We start from the raw sequence: 22,859 nt of genomic DNA, 5'->3' as shown, positions 1-22,859 counted from the left end.
ATATAGTACCCTGAGTATCAAAACAAATAAAACATGAATATCTTATGAAGTGTACCAATGTATAACATATTGAACTCTTGCAGGGGCGACTGGCACGGCTCACAGGTGGAGAGGCAAGCGTGAAAGGTGGGATTGTGGGATGCTTATAAAAAAATATATATCAAAATAAAACTTACCTTGCCGCTGCTGCCTCCGGGTCCTGCGTCTTCCCTCCTGCTGCCTGTGTCTGACTCCAGGTCGGACACGAAGCCGGCACCCAGGCTTCACCACTAAGTCAATCACAACGCTCCAATAGAGCATTGTGATTGGTCTTAGCGCCATTACACAGAGCTCAGCCAGTGGTATGTTCTCCATACAGGCTTTAATGCAGCCTGCATGGAGAACAGGGGAGTGCGCATGACTGTTTTGAGCAGCACTTCTCCCCTGCAGTTCCGCCTACCCCATCATGCACTGCTGCAGCAGGTGGAAAAAATAAAATTACAATAACATTCTGTTATTATCATTTTATATTTTCCTTTCTTTGCTGCTCCTGGTAGCGGGACGACGCTCCTCCACCTTAGTGGAAGAGCCGCCACTGAACGGTTAAGATGGTTGAAATTGAGATTGGATGTGACACAAACAATTTTGACCATTACTAGAATTAAAGGTACCAGACAGTTCATCTAAAAAATTACAGACAGCCATCATTATGCATACAGACATGCATAATGGTAAGCCCTACAACATTAATGCATACTTAGGGGCTTATTTACAAGAGGCCTGCACCGCCAGAGCCTCACCTTTTTTATTTAATCAGGTGGTGCAGGCCCCTCAATCATACAAATGAGGCGACGCAATGGCACCCTGTGTGGCTTCGCATGGCCTCATGGATATAGAGTAAGACAAGGCAGCGCAAAGCGCTGTATTGCCCTACTCTGCACCAAGGAGGATTTGCGGTGGGTGTGACTACGCAAAACCTATGGGTTTTGACAGTGCTACAGATTTACTTAATAACGTAAAGTTAGGGCAGCGTCAAAAACTTACGCCTCCCCAAAGCAGGAAAGACGAGTAGAAATATTTGTATTTCTACTTCTTCTTTTCCTCTTTCTATGCACACATAGAACGAGGAAAACACATCTCTGGATTCTTTTTGTGCAGGTAATTTGCCCCTTCCTGCGCAAAAACAATCCTGCAACAACGCTGACACTCTTGCACCACGGTGCAAGGGTGCCTATGTTCAGACAGGGCAGCCAAAACGGCGTCAGTGCAGTTGGAAAGGACAGGCGTTGATTATCATAAATATGTTGCATTCCTGCCCTTTCGTTTTGCTGCGCTGCCCTGCGCCAAAAACTGATAAATGAGACCCTTGATCTTTATCAGTATTTCTGCATTTTAAGAGCCTGCCAGATCTAAAACAAATGGGCCAGGTTGCTCACTTCTATCTTGAACTTATCACTTTTAAGACTCTTTGTTGATGCACTTCTCTTAGTCCACTTAGCCTTTAAATGAGGAACATAATAACATTTGCATTTATTTACACATTAATTTTTTTGTTAAGTGCCAACCTAGAAAGTGTGACAATGCAGTGCTGTAAACATAGTTACAGCCCAAGTACCCCAAACAGTGAAAGTTGGAGCTGAGAATAAGACACAGACATATTTAAATATGTTTTAATACAGTAGATGAGGTGTTAGCCAAGGAGCCAGTCCCCTTCCATAGAAGACGTATCCTGCACCTTCTGAGGGAATGGACAGAAGGGGTGATGCTGATGATTACTCAAAAGGACTTCCAGATCCAGGATGGGTGCGAGGAAAAAGCCAAGTTGGCACCTTTGCTCTCTTCAGGGATAACCCATTGCAGACAGGGTCCGTTCACAGATACCAAGGAGAACATCCGCTGCTGATTCATATGTTATCCTTGTGGACGAGCTGTACGGCAGGTGTACAGGGTCGAAGTGAGAGAAGTACATCCTAGTTGATGTGTCATCAGCTAAAACATTGGAGGAAGCCAGTGCTTGCCTTTGACAGATTAAGTATACATCATTACAAATCCCGATAAAATTGGCTTTACCGAAGGGGAGTTCTGTGCCATTTAATTTTGTTGGCCAGCGGCACCTGTTACACGTCTGGGATGGGTGCGCTGAGTTCCGCTTAGATCGACCGAGAGATGTGAACAATCCTGGGCTGCACAGATTGCGCGCTCCTGGTCCATGATTAAAATGCAACGGCGGCTGCTGCCACTCCTCTTGTCAAGCTCTGCTGGCTGTCGGCAGGCTGGCAGCAGGGAATTATCATCCTGCTGCAGAAGCCTCTGTTCCTAGAGATAGGGAAGGAAGCAATAGAAAAAAAAACAGAAACCGTTCAATTAGGCACCCAGCATTACCATCCCCGGCTGTGTCTGCTGGCGGCATGTGTTTTTCATCACTCTTCCTGTACTGCAGCTATAAAAGGATTATTCTGTCTTTTGTGCAGCGACGTGTTCCTATTTCATGTTTGTGTTTATGGATTAGCTGGCATGTGCCCAACTACAGATTGCAGTTCAAAGCCTCTCCCAGACACAGAACACCGAGCACATGGGCACCTCGGGGTAATTTTCTGGGCTCAGACAGCTGGCGTTTATGATGTGCCGTAAAGGCAGGGAAGTATGAATTACCTTCCTTCCCCGGGTCTTTTGTGGGGAGTGTCAGAGTATTTCAAGGGCGGTTGAAGGCAGTCTCCCTAGCATCTGGTCCGTCGAGGACTCTCCTCCCACGCTGCCCTGCACTGTCAAAGTCCCTGTGCAGCTTAGTGCACACCCAGGATGTTCGATTTAGATGTATAGAGTTTAACCAATCAGGGAATGTTCCTTTTTTACTCTACATGGAATTAAAGTACATGTATTACAAACGCATGGTGAATTAAACTCAAACATGTTTAAATCGTTTGTCACTTTGTATTGCAAAGTTGATGAGGCAAGTCTTAGTGGACAAGTCTTAGAGAAAAAGGGAGTAAAACAGCAGGCAGCTTGACTTGGGGTTATTGGGTCCCACTGCTGTCGGTGCCAATGTTAATTGGAGACCAGCACTGGCTCCATTATACAGTACATGGTTCACTAAAGTGGCGGGAACAGTAAAACATCCTGCTATGGAGACAGAGACACATGTGTTTATTGTAGTGGATATACTGATTGTGAATGTATTCCTAAAATAGGAACATCAGTAAGTGCGCATTTTCCTTTACAAATTAAAAAATAGTAGAGCCATTCTTTGCAGCATTGCTCACAATTACCATGTAGAAATGATGGGACCATGACACAGATGAAATGTCGGCTTAAGAAAAATTAATTTAGGTTAATATCTGTCAATTTCTTTGTTGATTTACTGACACTTTTTTATCGAGTTATTTACTTTTCTAGCATATGGGAAAACAGTCGCTTTTCTTAACAGATGTTCTTTCCTGCACAACTTTCCATAGCAAGAACTACAACTTCTCATACTGTCTCTAGTGACGTCGAAGTCAAATGGGTAAACTCTGTCTGAACCCTGCACACGTTGTATCACTGCCAACCCTGGATGCCATGATGACCACGATGGGGGTACTGGTGGGTTCCAGTAGTAAGAGGACGCATGAACGCGCGTGGAAGCGGGGCGTCGCTGCGGAGAGGACTTTACCTGTTAGATGCACTGTGCACAAGTACCATGGCAGCATCTCCCCTGTTAAAAGGAACCAGGCGCCCCAAAGTCTGGTTTGCAGGTCAGACATCCTGTGAGTTGTGCACACTTCCCCACCTTGTTGGGTGAAGAGATGTAAGTGCTCCTAATGATACCAGCAATTAGATGGACCATTTATCGCAACGTTCAGGTAATGATCTCGCTGACAGAGGTGAACACGAGACACCATTTAGCCAACAGAACATATGCTCGAAGAGCTGCTGGCATGACTCCAGAGCGGAACATGTGTAATGCAGGTGTAATACAGAGGCACTGACTGCTCATTGTAATTAATGCGGCGATCCTGACAACACTGCCAGGGAGACAACCTGGGAAGTAATGAGTCGACGCATTCATCGGGAACAACTTCCTCTAGCTCCCAGAGGCACCGAACTTCCACACAAAAGAGGTGTCCGAGAACGCAGCCTTGTCTGTCAATGGTTTTAGATGCCTTACCTTGGAATGTGCAGGCAGAGGTCCTGGGAACTCAGTGAATGAGCACGGTCCGTGGTATTCAGCAGCGCTCCTGTGTGATGCCAGTATGTCGGCGTACGCTGCACATTATCACGATAAAGTGCCACCTGTTGTTTGACAGCCAGTATACTCCGTGCACGGGAGGCTGACTGAGGTAAAAGACCCCGTCATTTCTGCTCCACGCAGCCTCGCTCTGAAGCAGCTTGTCTTTCAGTCTTCCCGCAGCATCACTAACGCCATCGCTTAGCAACGCCAGCGCGTGGATTCTCGTAACGCAGTGCGCTGCTCGCAGACCCCAATCCAGCAGTGTCTGCAGGCTCAGGGGGGTGAACATGAAAAATTAACTGTTTCTTTCCGTCTGCCACGGCACCTACGCGAACCAACCACATCTCCCCCTCCTCCATGGAATTTCGAAATGTTTTAACCTTAATGTGACCAACAACATTCAATTAATGGCACCGCAGAGCTAGAGACATCACACCTGTGCATAGGTGCAGAATGTATTTATTGACACAGTTGTTAGGTTAATTGCTGTAGACGCCACGAAGGCTACTGAGCACACGCAGTATTAGGCCTGCTTATGTTCGCTGGGGAAGGGTTCTCGCTTGAGGCGAGGGTAGTCGACATCTATTCTGAATCCAAACGATCATGCATTATTAAGGTGCTTTTCTTCTTAACCGTCTGAAGGTAGAAGGCCATTTCTTATGCACATATATCTGTTTGCATTCTCCGAGATAGGCTTCCCAATAATCGGTGTGACAGGCGTGCTAGTATTTACTGGGAAGCGGTGTGCTTCTCTCCTGCTTTCTATTTTCGTTGATTCGAAGAATACAAGAAGAACACACCCACGAAACACCGTGTCTCAGTCACTACCACAAACAACCATCTCCCAGACTAACACGAAGAGACATGGGCACTGATGCAAAAAAGCAGCTGGGTGCGTTCTGTCTGTACGCATTGTTGTTTACTGCAGTCAGTCCTCGATGGCCAGATTGGACTTCTACTCACCCCAGGCATGGCTAAAAATACAGAGGTACAGGCTATGTGCCCAAGAAACTACTTTGCAGCCACCACCTCGGTTCAGATACTACTTGATGCACGAGTCCTATTTTCAGCGAATAATTCGTTCATCTTTTACATCATATCCAAGCCCTTTCAGTGATTTTGTTCTGTGGCATCAATAAATGCATTGATTTAAATGTGGGTGTACTTGTAAAGCGCACTGCGACTCCAAGGAGTATCCTGGCGCTGAAGACCGCTGGGGTACCCATCCTGGTTTTCCCTGTGAGATGGTCCCTTTCTGGGTATCTCCAAGGTGAAACCAGGCATCCCCGGCGTCTGTGGGGGGCCGTTGTAGAGATGAGGCAAGCTTAATGCCCAGAGTTGCCGAGTCTGTTCCCTGGTTAGAGTAAGCACCGAGGCGAGAATTATCGAGTCCGATTTGATCCTGGTCCACGACCCTGCCGGGATTTGAACCCTGGTCCCGGGCTGTTCTCTGCTTACGGGTCTGCCGCCTCTAACCAGTGAGCCACACCACTCCACTATTTACGCATAGTGAATATTACTGATACGTGGCTTAGACTAAATATTTAGAACCATTTTGCTCATGTGAGGCTATTTTGTTTTACAAATATCCATAGCACGTTAAATGATCTCTCTTTCTTCACATATTTCCCGGAACAGGGCACAGGTGAGTCGGTCTAACTGTGTGTATGTGTCTGTGTCTAGGAATTGTTTTCGTGGTACAAGTTCTTGAGATTTGCATCTTGCTGGTACTAGCTTCTTCTTCACCTGAAATTCTAAATGAAACTGGCACAGTTATGTGCCCTACATCTACAACCCTCATGCACCCTCAAACTTTGCCCACAGCCCTCTCGAGGGAAAGACACAAGGGACTTCACAGAGGAAGCCACGCTTTCATCCAAGTGTCAGGGCTAGTATATTCCCCGCCCCTTCCCTGCCAAATGCATGGAGGGTGCCAATCGTTGTGTCTTACTGCCAGAATTAAAAACTCTGCTAGAAAAGCAGACACTTGAGGAGGGCAGATTTAGAATGTCAATGGTGTTGTAGATGTGTTCCACCAGGAAAATATCTCCACTAAAACTCCCCAGGGTTCTTGTCCTTCTTTAGAATAATGTATACAGCACTACGAGCTTGCGACTCTTTGGTTTTGACCTAGACTGGGTGCCCTCTTGTGTCAAGACAAAGCTATGCTTCTATGACGAGCTTCAATGAGAGTGAAGTACAAGTGTAAGGAGCTGCTTTTATTCATTTTAGGTTAGTTTGGAAGGTGTTTTACTAATCCAAAGCTGTTATACTGTGTATGGAGTGGTAAATGGCTTTTGTTTTGTTTCAGCTTGATTTCGATAGCATTAGGTAGACCTATGCTTAAAGACCTTGCTGCACAATATGCAAAAGGCTTTGTCGATTTTCTACCTCGGCGTGGGTAGCACTGTGCTAATCCTATGCTTAAAATCTCTGCAACAAAACTGACAGGTTAGGTGGGCAGGTGTTGTAGATGCGTTCCAAGAAAAAGCTTTCCACCCACACTTGGGACCTCCCCAGAGTTTCTATCCTTCTTTTCCATATGTTGCTCTCTTGCTGATCGATTGTTCTGTTGCTTAATCATTCACATTTTACTTTCACCCACCACAGCATAAAGCATGGGTATTGGCTCAGCTCACTTTAATCGGAATGACTGCATTTTGTTTATGCCCCCTTCACTGTTAGTACTGGTGGCCTAACCTTACATTTACTTTTAGGTCTGACCTGTTTTCTTAAGCAGGAACACGCCATATATTGGTAAATAACACATATTCCTGCCCTCTCCCTTTCACGCTGCACAGCAAGTTGTCTTGCTTTGCATGACACCTACATACATCTGGCCATAAATCTACCATTTATATTGTTTGCAGCTAAGATGCATCTGTCCAGCTCATTCAGCAATAAAACTCTGAAGCCTGCATACAATCCTGCATCCCCCCTTACCCAACCCTCATTGTGCGCCTTACAAATGTTTTTCACTCATGAGATTTGTAATAGATCTGCATGTTGGTCCTGAATGTGTGGGGATCTTCTTGAAATGAAAATGTTGTCCTAGTCATTATAAACTGTCAAAATTCCTATAGGTGGTCACGTGATTTGTGATGGCTGGCTGGTTTGCATCATTTGCAGAGTACATCTGTAATAACAGATTGTTTTAAAAAAAACATATCTGTCATTACAAAGTGCTGAAAACAAAACATATGTTATAATTTTCCAATTGATGTTCAGGATGATATCTCTCCTTAAAAGGTTTCAAACTTGTGGCTTTGCTGCTCATTGCCTATGTCTAAGGTGAAGGTTCCAATCAATGAGCTGTCCATCCAACCACATGGGAACAGCAGTGGCGGCTCTTCTGCTAAGGCGGAGGAGTGTCGCCCCACTGCCTCGAAGCAGCAAAAGAAAGGAAAAAATAAAATGATAATAACTAATGTTATCATTTTATTATGTCCTCCTGCTGCGGCAGCTTGCGTGAGGGGGCGGTGCAAGGCTGCAGAGCAGGGGAGGAATGGTAGAACCCTCCTAAGTGCTCATTGACTGTTTGGTCAGCCTTCTCGGGCAGGCCTGGGCGGAGTTTGCCACTAGTTCACTAAAGATTCAGTGGGCCTTCAGTGGGCCTTGAGAGTAGAGCTAACAGGGCCAAAATGTGATGAAATAAAAATGAGGACAGCCAAGTCAGCCCTGCAGGCACAGTGTGATGGTGGACTGCAGTGCTGGGCACAAATAATGCAATGCCTTGCAGTCGGTGCGGTCACCCTCACCTTCCAGATGGCATGACCGAGACAGAATCCTCACAACAGCACCTCTGATCTCAGTCCCACATGTTGCAGCAAACAGGAGTGAGCCGGGGAGCCTTCCCAGAGGCAAACAAGTCTTCTCCACAGAGTCGGCATAAAGAGACTGAAAATGTAATGGCAAATTGGCGACACGCACCATACAGCTCTCTGTAAGGCCTTCCTCCTCTCCTAACGGCAATACTAAATGTTGGCAGGCTCTTTATGGAGCATAAAGAAAGTGCTCTTACCTTCCCTCAAGTCCCAATGGGTAGTGGGAAAGTTTCGAGCACACAACACCACCACAATCAAGAGCTGCAATCTGTCCACTCTGATTCGCCTTCACTCCATGACTCCACAAATGATGATGGCAGCTGAGCTCTGTGACTCCGTAGCTTGACTGTAAGGAGGCCGCTGATTGGTGGGCTGCTAGGTCCAACCGGTTAGCAATTGGCCTGTGAGCAACCCAATCTGATTGGCTTGGCTGTATTCCCTTTGTGTCTTTTAGCCAACTGTTGTTTGTGGGGGAGGGGAATCAGACCTTTATACAGATACTGGCACTCACAGTGGGTGGCGGTGCCCCGTAACTCTGCCACACAGCAGAGCGCAGTTTTTGGCCAAATATTCCGCATTCCAAACTGAGCAATGAGTGGCAAAAACGTTGCTAACTCGGCTGGTGGAACGGCGTTGAACGCCCACCCTTACTCTTGGGCTCCTCAAAACAGTCATGCACACTTTCTCTGTTCTCTATGCAGGCTGCAGTGCAGCCTGCGTGGAGAACATGCCCAACTCTACAGCCCCTAGCTGAGCGCTGTGTCACGGCACTCAGACCAAACACAACGCTGCATTGCAGCATTGTGATTAGCTGCGGGGAGCATGGAAGCCTGGTACTGCCTGCTTCCTGTTCCTCAGCAAGTGGCGAGGAAGAGGATGCAGGAGAGGCGGCAGCAGCCGGCCAGTCAGCCAGCCGGGAGGTAAGTGATTTAAAAAAAAAAGTGATCCTTCCAGACAGCAGTCGCGACTGGAAAACAGCCAAAGCAAAAGTGATACACGGGATACAAGGCTGTGCAGCCACCATGAGTAAGTATTCTTAAGCATAGACTTAAAACTTTTTCCTGATTTGTTGTGTACAAACGTTGTACTTCTGCCATTTATATTAGGATGTAAAAGAGGTATATATGCATACTAAAGAAGTAAAATATGTTTTGTTTCTTTTCATCGGTTTTCAGCGTTCTTGTGTGAGCTGCATATTTTCATAGAGGAGACTGGCATGTTTTGCTTTTAATTGTTGCTCTTTCAAGAAATGTGGGTGAGGCACCTGCAGTATTAGATATGCTATCCCAGATTTACTAACACTGTGCCAGGTTTTGCATCACAAATGTTGCAAACGCATCGCAAAGTATAGTGGTGAGATTTAATTTCAATTGAAAATCCTAATATAAATAGTGACTCATGATGGTTTTGTGTTACTTTGCTTCAATTTGGCATATGATGGGTGGTACGTAGGCATGCTAATGAATCCAAGACTACCTGCTAACATTTGTAGACAGGGATTTGTACCAACAACCTATGCCTCCTCAAAGCAGGCATAATAGTAATTTTCTCCAACTAGTGTGTGACCAGTGGCCTGTGGAGGGAGTTCCGCGGGGCAGTGAGGCGGGGAGGTGCTGGGTGGGGGTAGTAAGCTACGGAATACGGGCGAAGAGAGGTAAGTAAACAAATAAATAAATAAAACAAGTTTCATTGTGCGTGCTGCATTGCCAAATGCGATGCAGCTCGCACAACGAAATGTGTTTTATTTATATATTTGTTTACTTACCTCCGTTCGGCCCTATTTCATAGTTTACTACCCCCCACCTCGACCCTCACCCGCCCCGCCCCACTGCCCCACGGAACTCCCTCCACGGGCCGCTACTGTGTGTGACTACAGCGGGCCGCCGTCTTCCCTCGTGCCAGTTCTAGCAATATACACAGTGGAACTCGGTAAGTTGCACCAAGTTGTTTTGTGTGACATAGGCACCTAAGAACATTGTTTTTAAGGTCTTGGCATGACTACTGTTGTGGACATAGTTTCCTATAAAATACGAGTAGGTGTGTTCATACTTGTTTTATTAAAGGCACAATTTGGTTTAGTTTCTGATACCTGCATTAGTGGAATCACTTGCCAGAAAGGGCATTGCTCCCTCACTAGCGGTGACGTTATAAAGATTACTACAGCCGCTTTGCACCACAGGGATTATAAATAAATAAAGGTAGCAAATAAAGGACTTAGCCACTTGTTTTACTTAGTTGCTCATTTATACATTTATACTATAACTCTCTTCACTTGTATTTGTTATTCTTTCCATTTACAGATCCTAATATGAGTATGTTTTCTGGACCTTACCACTAAATACACATGGAGTAATCTGGAGAAATCTGATATACTAGTGGTATATTGGTAGAAAGGGAATTTAGCATAGGGATCCGACATTCCTGATGAATGCCGGTAGAGGCGCGGATTCCGGCAGAAACATGTCGACCTTTATGCAGAACAGAGGGGTGTTGGGTGCCTAATGCACTCACTTCACCACCATCCTACGGTATGAATTACCTTTTTAATCCTGACAGGGGAGTCCAGGAATACAACTATTATGAGGAAATCCCTTAGTTAGTTTTAGACTTATAATCTGCACTATTTCTTCTTGGATCCTTTTTCCTTTTCTGTGTGGTTGTATTGTCTTCTTCACCCTATTGCTCCGCCTCAAGAGTTGGTCTGGGCTGAGGTGTCGCAGCAGCCCTTTGATGAAGCATGCCACAATTCGTTGTTGGTGAGGGCAGTTTTTACAAAGTATTGTACTTTGCTACAACTTTATCTTAGAGTATCACTTAATAAAAGTTGCGACATCAGTAGCCTTACTTCTTTCTGTGTGTTGAAACCTGGAACAGAACAGCTACTCAACACCTCCCAATCCGACTTCCACAGCAATCACAGCACCAAGAATGCCCTCATCACAATCATTGATGACATTTGAACCGTCCTCAACTGAGGAGAAACAGCAGCTGTGATCCTTCTCGACCTCTTGGCAACCTTCAACACATTATCCCACCTCACGCTGATCGAAAGGCCCCGCATACCTGCTCACATGGATCACCTCCTTCCTCACCGGAAGAACCCAGAAGATACACCTCACACCTTTCACCTCTGAACCCAAAGATATCACCTGCGGTGTCTCCCAGGTCTCTACCCTCCGCCCCATGCTCTTCATAAAATATATGACCCCACTGGCCAACATTGTCAGATCTCATTGTCTCAACATAATTTCTTATGCATTCAACACCCAACTTATCCTCTCACTCACCAATGACCCCACTACCAAACCAACTTCAACAGATGCATGACAAGCATCACCTAGTGGATGGAGAACAACTGCATGCACCTGAATATAGACACAATGGAAGTACTGATCTTCAGCAATAGCAGCAACACTTAGAACGAATCCTGGTGGTAATCAAACTTAGGACCCGCACCCACTCCCTCCGTCCACGCAGAAACCTCGGAATCATCATTGACAACAAGCTCACCATGAAATCACAGCACAGATCAATGCCGTCTCCTCCACCTGCTTCCTCTCTCTATGCATGCTACATAATATCTTCAAATGTCTATCCCTGAACACTAGACGCACTGTGACACAGTCCCTTATCAACAGCTGACTAGACTACGGCAACACTCTCTACATAGGAATCACCATACACCTCCTACAGAGACTGCAGACCATAAAGAACACTGCAGCCAGACTCATCCTCGACCTTCCCTGACAATCTCACATCACACCCCACCTCAGGCACCTCTGCTGGCTCCCCGTACAGAAGAGATGCTAATTCAAGCTGCTGACCCACGCACACAAGGATCTACACAACCAAGGATCTGCCGACATTAACCACTGCCTGAACTTCTGATAGAGCGCGCAGGTCACCCGACCAACAAATTTACCACATACGTATCAGGCCCATAAACTTTAATTCACCATATTCATTAATCGGGCGACCATACACTCTGCACACCGTTACGGGTACCTAAGATCACAATGGATCAGGGAGCTAGCTGTAAAAGAAAGGCAGACACCAAAATACTTATACTTTATATATTCTATTTGTACTTTTATAATAACCACACCACAAACTCAAGAAGTTTTGAAAACCTTTATCTAAAATTCTTCAATCTCAGAAAGCATAAGGTTCACAATGAACAAACAGTCGATAACCAGGATCATAAAGAGCACATATCCATAAAGAAAATAGATGAAACCAACTATTTGTGAGTCTAAAGGAAGGTAAGAACGAGGAACATGCTAGGCAGCAGTTTCAGAATTAAGGGCTAGATGTAGGTAATTCTATTTTACCACTTCTTAAATACCGAATTTTACCGATTCGATATTTAAGAAGTGGTAAAATAGAGGGGGGGGGATGTAGGTATTTCTGAATCGGTAAATACCGAATCGCTAAGAATCGGTATTTACAGATTCTGTAAATACCGATTCGGTAATGCCCATTGATTCCTATGGGCATTGAAGCCCATAGGAATCAATGGGCATTACCGAAGCGTTATTTACCGATTCGGTAAATACCGATTCCAGCAAGGGTGCAGGGGGTGTCACTTTGACACCCTCTAGCACCCCAAAAACGGGCATGTGTGCCATGTGGCACACAGATGTCTGTCTGTCACATGGCTAGGTGTGCATGCACAAATGTGCATGCACACCTGGATTCGGTATTTTACCACCCAATTGGATTGGGTCGTAAAATACCAATTCTGTAAAGCCTTTGGGACTTAGAAGAGTCCCACCTACATCTGGGATTTACAGAATCGGTGAAAATACCGATTCGGTATTTTACAGAATCGGTAAATTTACCGATACGGTAAATTTACCGAATCTGTAAAATGATGCCCCTACATCCCAAATACCCATTTATCGGTCGGTAACGGCCGAAATCGGCTGTTACCGGTCGGTAAATGGCCTCCTACATCTGGCCCTTAGACTTAATATGGAGAGACTAAAGGACGGGGACGAATAAAGAGCATACTAGAATTTCACAGTGAAATATTTTCCCATAAAGAGGAACTATAGGTAAAGTGCAAATAGACCCTACTAATAAACTGGTGCAATTACTTGAATCGACTAAATAATGGGTAAAGACAAGGAACATCTATGTATCAAGAACTGAAAAGGAATGTGCTTAAAGGATGGGGAAAAAATGGAACATGCTAGACTTGTTCATTCAGAGATGCGAAAAGCATGGAAAATCAATTTCGCAAGAGTATGACTTTATTAAAGCAAAAGAAGGAAAATATAGAAGGTGCAGAGTAGACTTTCAGCACTATATTTACCTGAAGTGGTGTGAAGACCAACCCTGGCCACGGGTCAGTTAAGGACGGGAGGAACCCAAGGAAGGACAGTCGCCAGTAGGACAGCAAGTACGGAAAGGACACCCCAGGACGGGACAGGAAACCCAGATTAGGATCAGGACAGGACCACCAAGGCACGACCAGGACCCGCAGTTCGGAAGCAACGCCTGCGCTCCACCCTCTCTGAAGCTATCAGTCAGAACCCCGATTGGGTTATCGAACTCCCCAGCAAAGTGCTCCGCCAGCACTTAAGATTTCTCAACAAAACCCTTGAGTCTATGGAAATTTCGGACAGAGTGCTCAGCAGCCCTCTGTATCAAGTCACCTATTGAGTGCGTTGGGTCAGTGACAGGTCAGCTATTCGGACAAGTCAGACAATTTCTCTAGCTAAACTTAGGCTAGTTATACTGTTTTCGGGTCAGTGTACCACCCCCCAAATGTTGCAAGTGTAAGAATTCCCAATTTCGATTGGACCACAAGTAGGCCAGGTTAACACACCAACCACATTTCACCTTTACAAGACTTCATTAGCATACTCTGGGACCGCCTATTGAATTTGGGGTTCCCATGAGATGTTCTACAGAATACAATGGAATATATACAATTGTAGCTTTTGCAGGACTGTTCAGCTTCGTTCTGCTGGGTCGCAGGTCACTTTCTCAGGAGCATCTTGGCTGTGGCTGCCAGCTGGCTGAGTTCCACTGTTACAAGGTTTTCTTCCCTCTGCCAGGGTGACATGCGCAGTAGGGACTTCTAAGATGGGGTTTGCTTCCCTCCCAGGCCCAAGAGTTACGATACATGAAAAGTAAGCGAAAACAAATTAGAAATACAAGAAAAAATGAATACACTGTATACCGTGAATAGCTACTCTATACCCCTTACATTATAATAACTATAGCATTAGTGTTAGAGGCACACGAACAGTAGCGCAAAAGCAGCAGCGCAAGCTTCGGCATGTGAGAACACAAAGTGGCCATCTTAATGCTAGTGCGCAAGTGCAAAAGATTCCCACCAGAACTGCGAGTACGTCACGTCACGTGATTGTGACCAACGCATGCGCAGAAGAAAACCCCGCTAAGCAGCGGCCATTTTAATGACAAGCATTGTTAAGGTTAATACACACATAAGCAAGCGTCTCTGGGACACCCAAAATGTCAGAATAAAGGGAAAATTAGTAAGACGAACAGGTTGAATTAATTTATTATAGTTATTCGAGGTTCATGAGTACGAGCAAGTCGCGTAACGTGCGAATCCTTGCTCCATCAATCCCCTCTTTGATGATATTTACTATCATCACAAAACAATAGAACCAGATGCCAACTTAAATTTTTCCCAATTCAATCTCTTCCAACATTCGATTCAATTTCTCTTTAGTTTCTTTGTTAGGGTGAGAATTTTTCGCCCTTTTATAAATCTGATTATTCATTTCCTCTAATTCAAGTTCATCCACACTCCGTTTCATGCCTCTCTTATTCACAGTATATTTCTTTTGGTGCTTGCGACATTTGCAACAGACAAATATGAGGAATATGACAAAACCTATTCCTGCAATTGGCATCAGTACCTTAAACAATAAACCTCTACCTAAATTTGCAAACCAATGACCTACAGCTGAAAGACCATCAGTAAGTCTCTTCCAAGCACTATCAACCTCCAGTGGTTTAAGTTCCTTTTCCAAATTAGTAATGTTCCTCACATACCTTTGGATTCCCACGCTTTTATCAGGTATGTAAGTGCAACAATGTTGCACTTTCAACATTCTGCAGACTCCGCCCTCTTTTGCTAATAAGGTGTCAAGGGCAAGTCGATTCTGTAAAACCATAGATCTGATCGCAACCATTTCGGTATTGACCATCAGGAAACCTCCAGCAGTGTCGGTAGATAACTGATCTACTACTGTTGACAGTTTGCAAATTTTGTTTGAGTTCAGAACCACTCCCACTGCAGGTATTATTGCACTAAAAATATCTCCTACAATCTCACCAGCAGTTTCTCTTTTAATGCGTACTAATTTGTTAGTTTCTTCAGCGCTTCCAATGATTTTCCCCACATGGTATATCTTTGGGAAGACAATACCAAAATAGCAACTCCCGAACCAATGGTCGGGTAATTTGAAGTAAGCCTTGTTCCCACAAATAAAATAAATTCCCATCTTTGAAACCCCACCCTCCAATTACCTTGTAATTATGCTCGCATTCACTGGAACCAATGAAAACATTGTTATAATAACTAGTCTTTTCCCTTTTAAGATAGAGCTTCCCCTTCTTTTCGAAATCAAGGAGCATAGCAGCATGTGGTCCACCATTTGAGGTGCTCCCTATATTTTCTGCCCATTTAGGAACTTTATGATTCCTGTCTTTGGCTTTCTTTTGGAAACTCTCTCTTCTTTTCTCTACCATGTCCAGAAACTCCTTTTCCTTCTCATGTAAAGAACAGGTCAGGTTATTTTTATGTGCATCATCTATATTAATTTTTCCTACAGTTAGAAAATAATCACTCATGAACTTAGCTATAGCTCTAGTAGTCTGTACAGGGTTCAGGTTTCTTCGAACAGGAAGTTCAGAAAATGTTACGTCAGAGTTTGAATAGTAATACTGTAAAGGTCCTCTGTTGTAAAATAAGCTAGCTAGTATACTACAGGAAATTCCATAGGTTAAGGGCAAGTGATGATAAGTCACGCCTTCAGCTACAGAAGTAGGTAGCTTCATGCAGACATAACAGTCGTCTATTTCCATAGGTTCTACATAATGCAATACCAGATTTGCGAAAACGTTTAAACGAGTCTTATTCTTAATCTTGTTAAAGTGTAGTACTTCTTCATCTGGTGCTTCTAAATCTAACTGTCTCCGTTTTAGGCTAATTGGTTTGTCCTAAGTGTCTACTCTTCGTGGGGTAATTCTAGTGTGTGATTCTACAGTGTCGTCAGGTAAATTATTATTTGGGTACAAACTTGGGTTCTTACTTATCATAGAAGGAAGGGTTACAGTTAATCCTATCCAAAGGATCAGTACTATTGCTACACTACATAAACATACTTGACAGCATGTTTTACAACAACTTTGTCTCGGTCTTCCATTCACATTTGAATCAGACATTTTCGCTCAAAAGAAGCTTTCCAACCCCTCTTTGTAACTTTGCACAGGTAGCTTACACTGGGCAATTTCAGGTTGGTTCGTCTTCTTCGGCAGACTGGTCAGTAGTGAGTTCTTCGTCACTCTCATCACTTATCTCAAGATCCTCAAATTCCTCCAACACCAGGTAAGTCCATTCAGGATCCTGATACTTTTCGTTCAGTCTTTTTATTCGGGCACTGCTTCACTTAGTGCTTTCTCCAGGTGGCTCTGTTTTATTGGAAGCTTGTTTCCTTTGCTCAAGCTTCTCCCCTACTTTTTTCAGTCTCAGTCTCAGTCTTTTGATGTACCTTGGTTTCTCTATTTTTCGTCTTGAGTCTTTTAACTGGCACTGTGGTTGGGCTTTCTTCTAATGCTCTTTTGTTGTGGCACTTCTGCTTCTTCTTCCTCCCTGTCTATCTGACTAGTTCCAGGTCTTACTTCGGTTTCTTCTGCCTGGTTGCTAAGCTGGCCTTGTTCAGGTGTATACTGGATTTGATTTTTGGACGTTTCAATTTCTGTGTCCTGAACACTTTCGTCTATTTCTACCTGATCCTGTTCAAGCACCTCGAACCTTTGATTTCCTTCCGCTTGAACTTCCGCCCTAATTTCTATCTGTCCCTTTTCAATCTCAGGAGTTCCTGGAGGTGTGTCGATCACCTGTTCTGTCCCTATGTGACCTTCTTCCTCATCAGATTTGACATGAATTTCGATAATCTGAATGTCTCCTTCTATTCCTGTCTCTTCCTCACTATCCCACTCTCTGTCTGCATATGTCTGGCTTCTGGTTCTTATCGGATTATCAGTCAGGTCGATCACTGGGATCCATTCAATTTGACTGGTGCTCGGTTGTTCATCATCAGATACTTCAGGACCAACATCTGGAGACCCCTCAGCTGGACAACCTTCAGCGTCAGTCTCTTCATCTTCGGTTACTTTCTTTGTATGACTGGCATGGATCCACTTTGGTACTCCTGCACACTTCACCTCTGTGGTGGTCACCAGAATCACTTGTCTTGGCTTCCCCCACTTCGGTGCCAGGCAACTTGATCTGGTGTGCTTCTTAAGTACCACCCAATCGCCTGGATTCAAGTTATGGACTGGAGTTGCTGGACTGGCGACGGCGTCTTCCCCAATCTGGTGAGAGATAGAACGCACTTGGTCACCCAGTTACTTGCAGTACTCAAGTACCAAATCATCAGAAATACTTATCAGTTTGTGTCCTGGTACCCATGCTTGTCGCATTACTCTTCCCATCAGGATCTCGTAGGGACTCAGGCCTGTATTTCGGTCTGGAATACTTCGGATGCCCATTAGAACAAGAGGTAAAGCCTCTATCCAGTTCATGCCAGTAGATTCACACATTTTTCCTAATCTCGACTTGATAGTGCCATTCAGTTGTTCCACCACTCCAGAAGCCTCTGGGCGATATGCACAGTGCAGTTTTTGAGTAATTTTGAATGCTCCACAGATCTGATCAATTATCTCATTCTGAAAATGCCCACCTCTGTCTGATTCAATGGTGACTGGAACCCCGAACCTAGGTATCAGTTCTCGAAGTAACAATTTGGCTACAGTGATGGCATAATTCTTCTTGGCCGGGTACGCCTCTACCCATTTTGAAAACAGGCAAACAATGACAAGGACGTATCTCATTCCTCTACAAAGGGGTAACTGAATGAAGTCAATTTGTAGTCTTATAAAGGGACCTTCTGCTTTCCCAATTTTACCCATTGAAACTACTGTTCTCTTCCCTGCATTGTATTGCTGACATGTCAAACACCTCTGGCAGAGTCTTTCTGCTACCTTCCTGAATTTCGAATTTAACCATGTCTGTTTGAAGACACAAATCATGGCATCCCTACCAATGTGTGTACTTCCATGTATTAGCCGGGCCATTGGAACAAGCAAGCTGTCAGGCAACACAGGCATACCATCAGGGCAAACCATAACACTGTCCTCATTTCTCTGCTGACAACCAAACTTTCTCCATCTTCTCCTTTCCTTTGGTCCTGCTGCATTCTGTAAATCTCTCAGTTCCTCCCATGTTGGCACATTCTCAAACACCATAAGTTGGCATCTGTTTCCATTTCCCCCCAATTTGATATTGACTGACATCTGATGTCTTGCATAATGTTGGGCTAGTTGGTCAGCATATTTATTACCTACTGTCACACTGTCTTCACCAGATTTGTGAGCAGCACACTTGACCACTGCCAATTCCTTTGGTAACTGGATTGCTTCCAGTAGTTCTTGTACCACTTTTCCATTCCTGATAGGAGTACCCGAAGAAGTCAGGAACTCTCTTTGCAGCCACAATTGACCGAAGTCATGCACAACCCCAAAACCATACTGACTGTCAGTGTATATGGTTACTCTTTTATTTTTCCCAACTTTACAGGCTCTTGCCAATGCAATCAATTCGGCTACTTGTGCAGACTTCACTCCAAATAGATAGGATGCTTCTACAGCACGTGATACTGTGACTACAGCATAGGCAGCACTTAGGCCTCCATTCTCGTGTCTCAGACATGAGCCATCTACAAACAGCTCGTAATCTTCCACAGGTAAGGGCATTTCCTTGATATCTGGGCGTGGTTTGGTACTAAACTCAGTCAGGTCAATGCAGTCGTGCTCGACCTCTCCCTTTGCTTCTGCAATCAATGAGTCTGGTAATAGGGTAGCTGGATTCAATATGTTACACCGAGCAATTGTTACATTTGCAGCACCCACAAGAATCCTCTCATATTTAGTCAGCCGACTAGGTGTGAGATACTGGGTTTTAGTTCTGGTCAGTAAGATTACAACTGCATGTGGAACATACACAGTTACAGGATGTCCCATAATGATGGATTCACTCTGTTCAAGACTCATGCAAGTTGCAGCTACTGCTTTCAGACATCCAGGTAATCCAGCAGCCACTGGATCCAAAGTAGCAGAGAAGTATGCTACTGGACGTCTAATCAGACCATGCTCTTGAGTTAGGACTGACTGTGCACAATTGTCTCGTGTATCACAAAACAGTGCAAATTCTTTCGAATAATCAGGCATTCCGAATGCAGGAGCGGTACACAGACATTCTCGTAATTTTGTAAACGCTGTCATGCCTTCCTCATCCCATTCTACTGGGTCCTTTGCTCCTTTCCTTGTCATTTTTATCAATGGCTTTGCTAGGACTGCAAATTCCACAATCCACTGTCTGCAATATCCTACAACCCCAAGGAACATTCTGATCTCTTTCTGAGTGTTGGGTAACTGCATGTTTCGTATTATCCTAATTCTTTCTGAAGTAACTCTCCTGATACCTTTCTCTATCTGGTGCCCCAGATATTTTACTGAATTAGTACAGTACTGTAATTTGTCAGGTGATACTTTATTTCCTCCTTCACCTAAGTGGTTCAATAAGGCAATAGTGTCAACAACACAGTCTTTCTGACTTTTAGATGCCACCAAAAGGTCATCTATATATTGCACCAAAACTGAGTCTCCAGGTAAGACTAAGGATTCAAGGCACTTTTTCAGAATTTGATTAAAGATTGAGGGGCTTTCTGTATACCCCTGAGGGACGCGATTCCAAACGAACACGTGACTGTCGAATTCAAAAGAGAAAAGAAATTTGCTGTCTGGATGCAAAGGAATTGAAAAGAATGCGTGACATAAATCAATTACGGTGAACCACTCAGCATTCCAGGGAATTTGATACAAGATCACTGCTGGGTTCGGAACAATGGGACAGCACGGAACAACAATTTTGTTTACCTTTCGCAGGTCCTGCACTACCCTGTACTTACCACTAGGTTTCTTGATGCCAATTATCGGGGAGTTGCAAGGACTACTCAACACTTCTTGTATGATGTTTGCTTCTAGCAATATTTTTATTTCAATGGCAACTCCTGCTCTTTCACTTCTGCACTCATTTTGTATGGTTTCGTATTTGGGTAAACTGCATCTACCTTTATGGCTATTTTGATTGGGTCAACAATTGCCATTAATCCTACATCTTTCCCAGTAAAATCCCATACTTCTGGTTTCACTGTCTGTTGGAGTTCTTCAGGTAAGTCTTGTATTGTCAGTCTTTTAATTTCTGAGTCAGGTCTTATTAACATTAATTTGTATATTCCATCTTCGTCTGGGGTTTGTATCTCGACGCCCTTTGGTGTGCAAAAGATAGTACAGTTCATTTTACACAACAAATCATGTCCTAATAAGTTTACAGGACTGGTATCACAGACAACAAATCTATGCATTTCTTTGAAATTCCCTATTGTAATCTCCATGGGCTCGGTAACTGGGGTACTAATCAATTGATTAGATACGCCCACTACTTGGATCGCTTCTCCCGAGAGGGGTAGGTTCGGAACGTCTGCTGTTCTTACAGTAGAACGGGTAGCCCCAGTGTCCAACAGAAAGGTGACATCATTGCCTTCAATCTTTCCTTCAATGTATGGCCCCGACTGGTCTACCGGCAAGGAGGCTCCAAGTACGCACTCCTTGTCCCCCCCCCCTCAGGCACCGTCAGTAAGGTTCATCACAGAGGAAAGTGTCATTCAACAGAAATTGCGAAGTTGCTGCATTTCTATCCTCCTTTCCTCCCCAAATTTCTATGTCTTCACCCTGCTGTGCTTTTCCCTTAAAATTCGATCTAGGTGCTCGGGGCAACTGATTCGCTTTTTCCTGTTGCTGGGTCTTTCTTGGCTTTTCATTCTGCGTCTGTGGATTTAAATCATTAGTTTGGGGGTTACTATTTTGTGCATATGGACACTCGTCTCTCCAGTGCCCTATCTGTCCGCACCCGTGACAGGGGAACTTCTTTTTGGCTTCCTCTCGGCTCATTTTTACTTTGGGCTTCCCTCCACTCCCAGAACCTTGGTTTTGGGTATTAGTATTCATTTTATTTAACTGCTTTTCTTGTTGCTGAGCTAATTTTACTTGTACCCACATGACTTTTTCCTTTAAGGCCTTTAGTTTGTCCGCCATCTCATCCTCGCAGTACTTGGCGTACCTTAAAACCTCATCTATTTTCTTAGACTGCCAACAAATTTTATTGTCTTTGATCCATTGGCAAATTTCAGGTCTTAAACCGTTTACAAACCTGTAAATGAAATGGCTCATGTCCTTCATCTCAATGTTATCTATACCGCTGTACGTTTTGAACACCTGCAACAGTCTTTCATAATAGGAATGCACAGTTTCATCCCTATCCTGGGTAGTTCTATCTATTCTGGTCCAATCAGTTTCCTTTGCAGGCACCTTTCCTTTCAGATGTAACATTACCTGATTGTATTTGTTCATTACATCATCAGAAGGAGCCCCTGTGAGAAGGTCCCTCGGGGATTCCTTACTAGGCCAATCAACAGCAATTTTACATTCTGTTCACAAATCTACGGGAACTACGATATCGAAAAACCCATCCAGATCTTTCCACAGGCGTTTTTGCACCTTCACAAATCTTTCTACCTGTCTATACCAATCCACAGGCTTCTCTCGTAATTTCGGAAAGTCATTGGTAAAGGACACAATATCCTGTCTGGACCATGGAACGAGCACATATTTTCCATCTGGCACTTCTCGCATCGGATATCATTTTTCTGCTTTGTCTGCCTCTTTTAAGACATACTCAGAAGTCATCTGTTTGGATCTAATCTCCTCCTTTTTCTTTGCCCACCTGGCTTTCCACTTTTCTAGTTCTCCCCATTTTTGCAACAGATTCACTAATTCTCTGATCTGTACCTTCTTCCCTGATACATTCATATTTTCCAGATCTTTGTCTGAGAACTCTGCTCTGTAGGGTTTCTGCAATGATTTAGATTTCCCAATATCAATTCCCATACTAGCCGCGGTGTCCACTAACTTCTCATGGAACACCCTAGTATTACGAGTGATGCTCTTACAGATAAACAGCCATTCTTCTTCAGAAAAAGTATTTAGTCTGTCTAACCCTACATTCCCAGCCATCAGTTCTTACAATTCTATTCTTAATTTGTAAATATCTAGGGGTTTCGACTGGGAATTTGGTTTCTCTAGTTCTCGACTCCATCTCTCGATTTCCTCAGGAGTTACTACAGTGGCACGTTTAGTACCAGAAGCTGACTCAATCTGCACTTCTCCTGAACTGAAAGGAGTGTTCCTTCTCTGTGAACCCCTTTCCAGCTCCCTTACTGGCAAATCCATCAAGGAAATTACAGATTCGCATTCGCTTGCCTGATCATCTACAATTAAAGGTTCTTTTCTTGGCTGTACTATAGCCGGGGTAATAATCGGTGTCTTGTGACACCCCTGTTTATCTCCATACAGAGGAACGACTGGTCCAATAGTTACTGGGATGGTCAGGGCTTCATGACTGGTATTTAGCTGGGAGATTTTCTGAATTAATTCTGTTCTTTGTTTAATTAATGCCTCTTGCT

This window comes from Lissotriton helveticus, chromosome 3_1 (genome assembly GCF_964261635.1).
Source record: "Lissotriton helveticus chromosome 3_1, aLisHel1.1, whole genome shotgun sequence".
NCBI classification, from domain to species: Eukaryota; Metazoa; Chordata; class Amphibia; order Caudata; family Salamandridae; genus Lissotriton; species Lissotriton helveticus.
Note: the sequence above shows the minus strand (reverse complement) of the source record.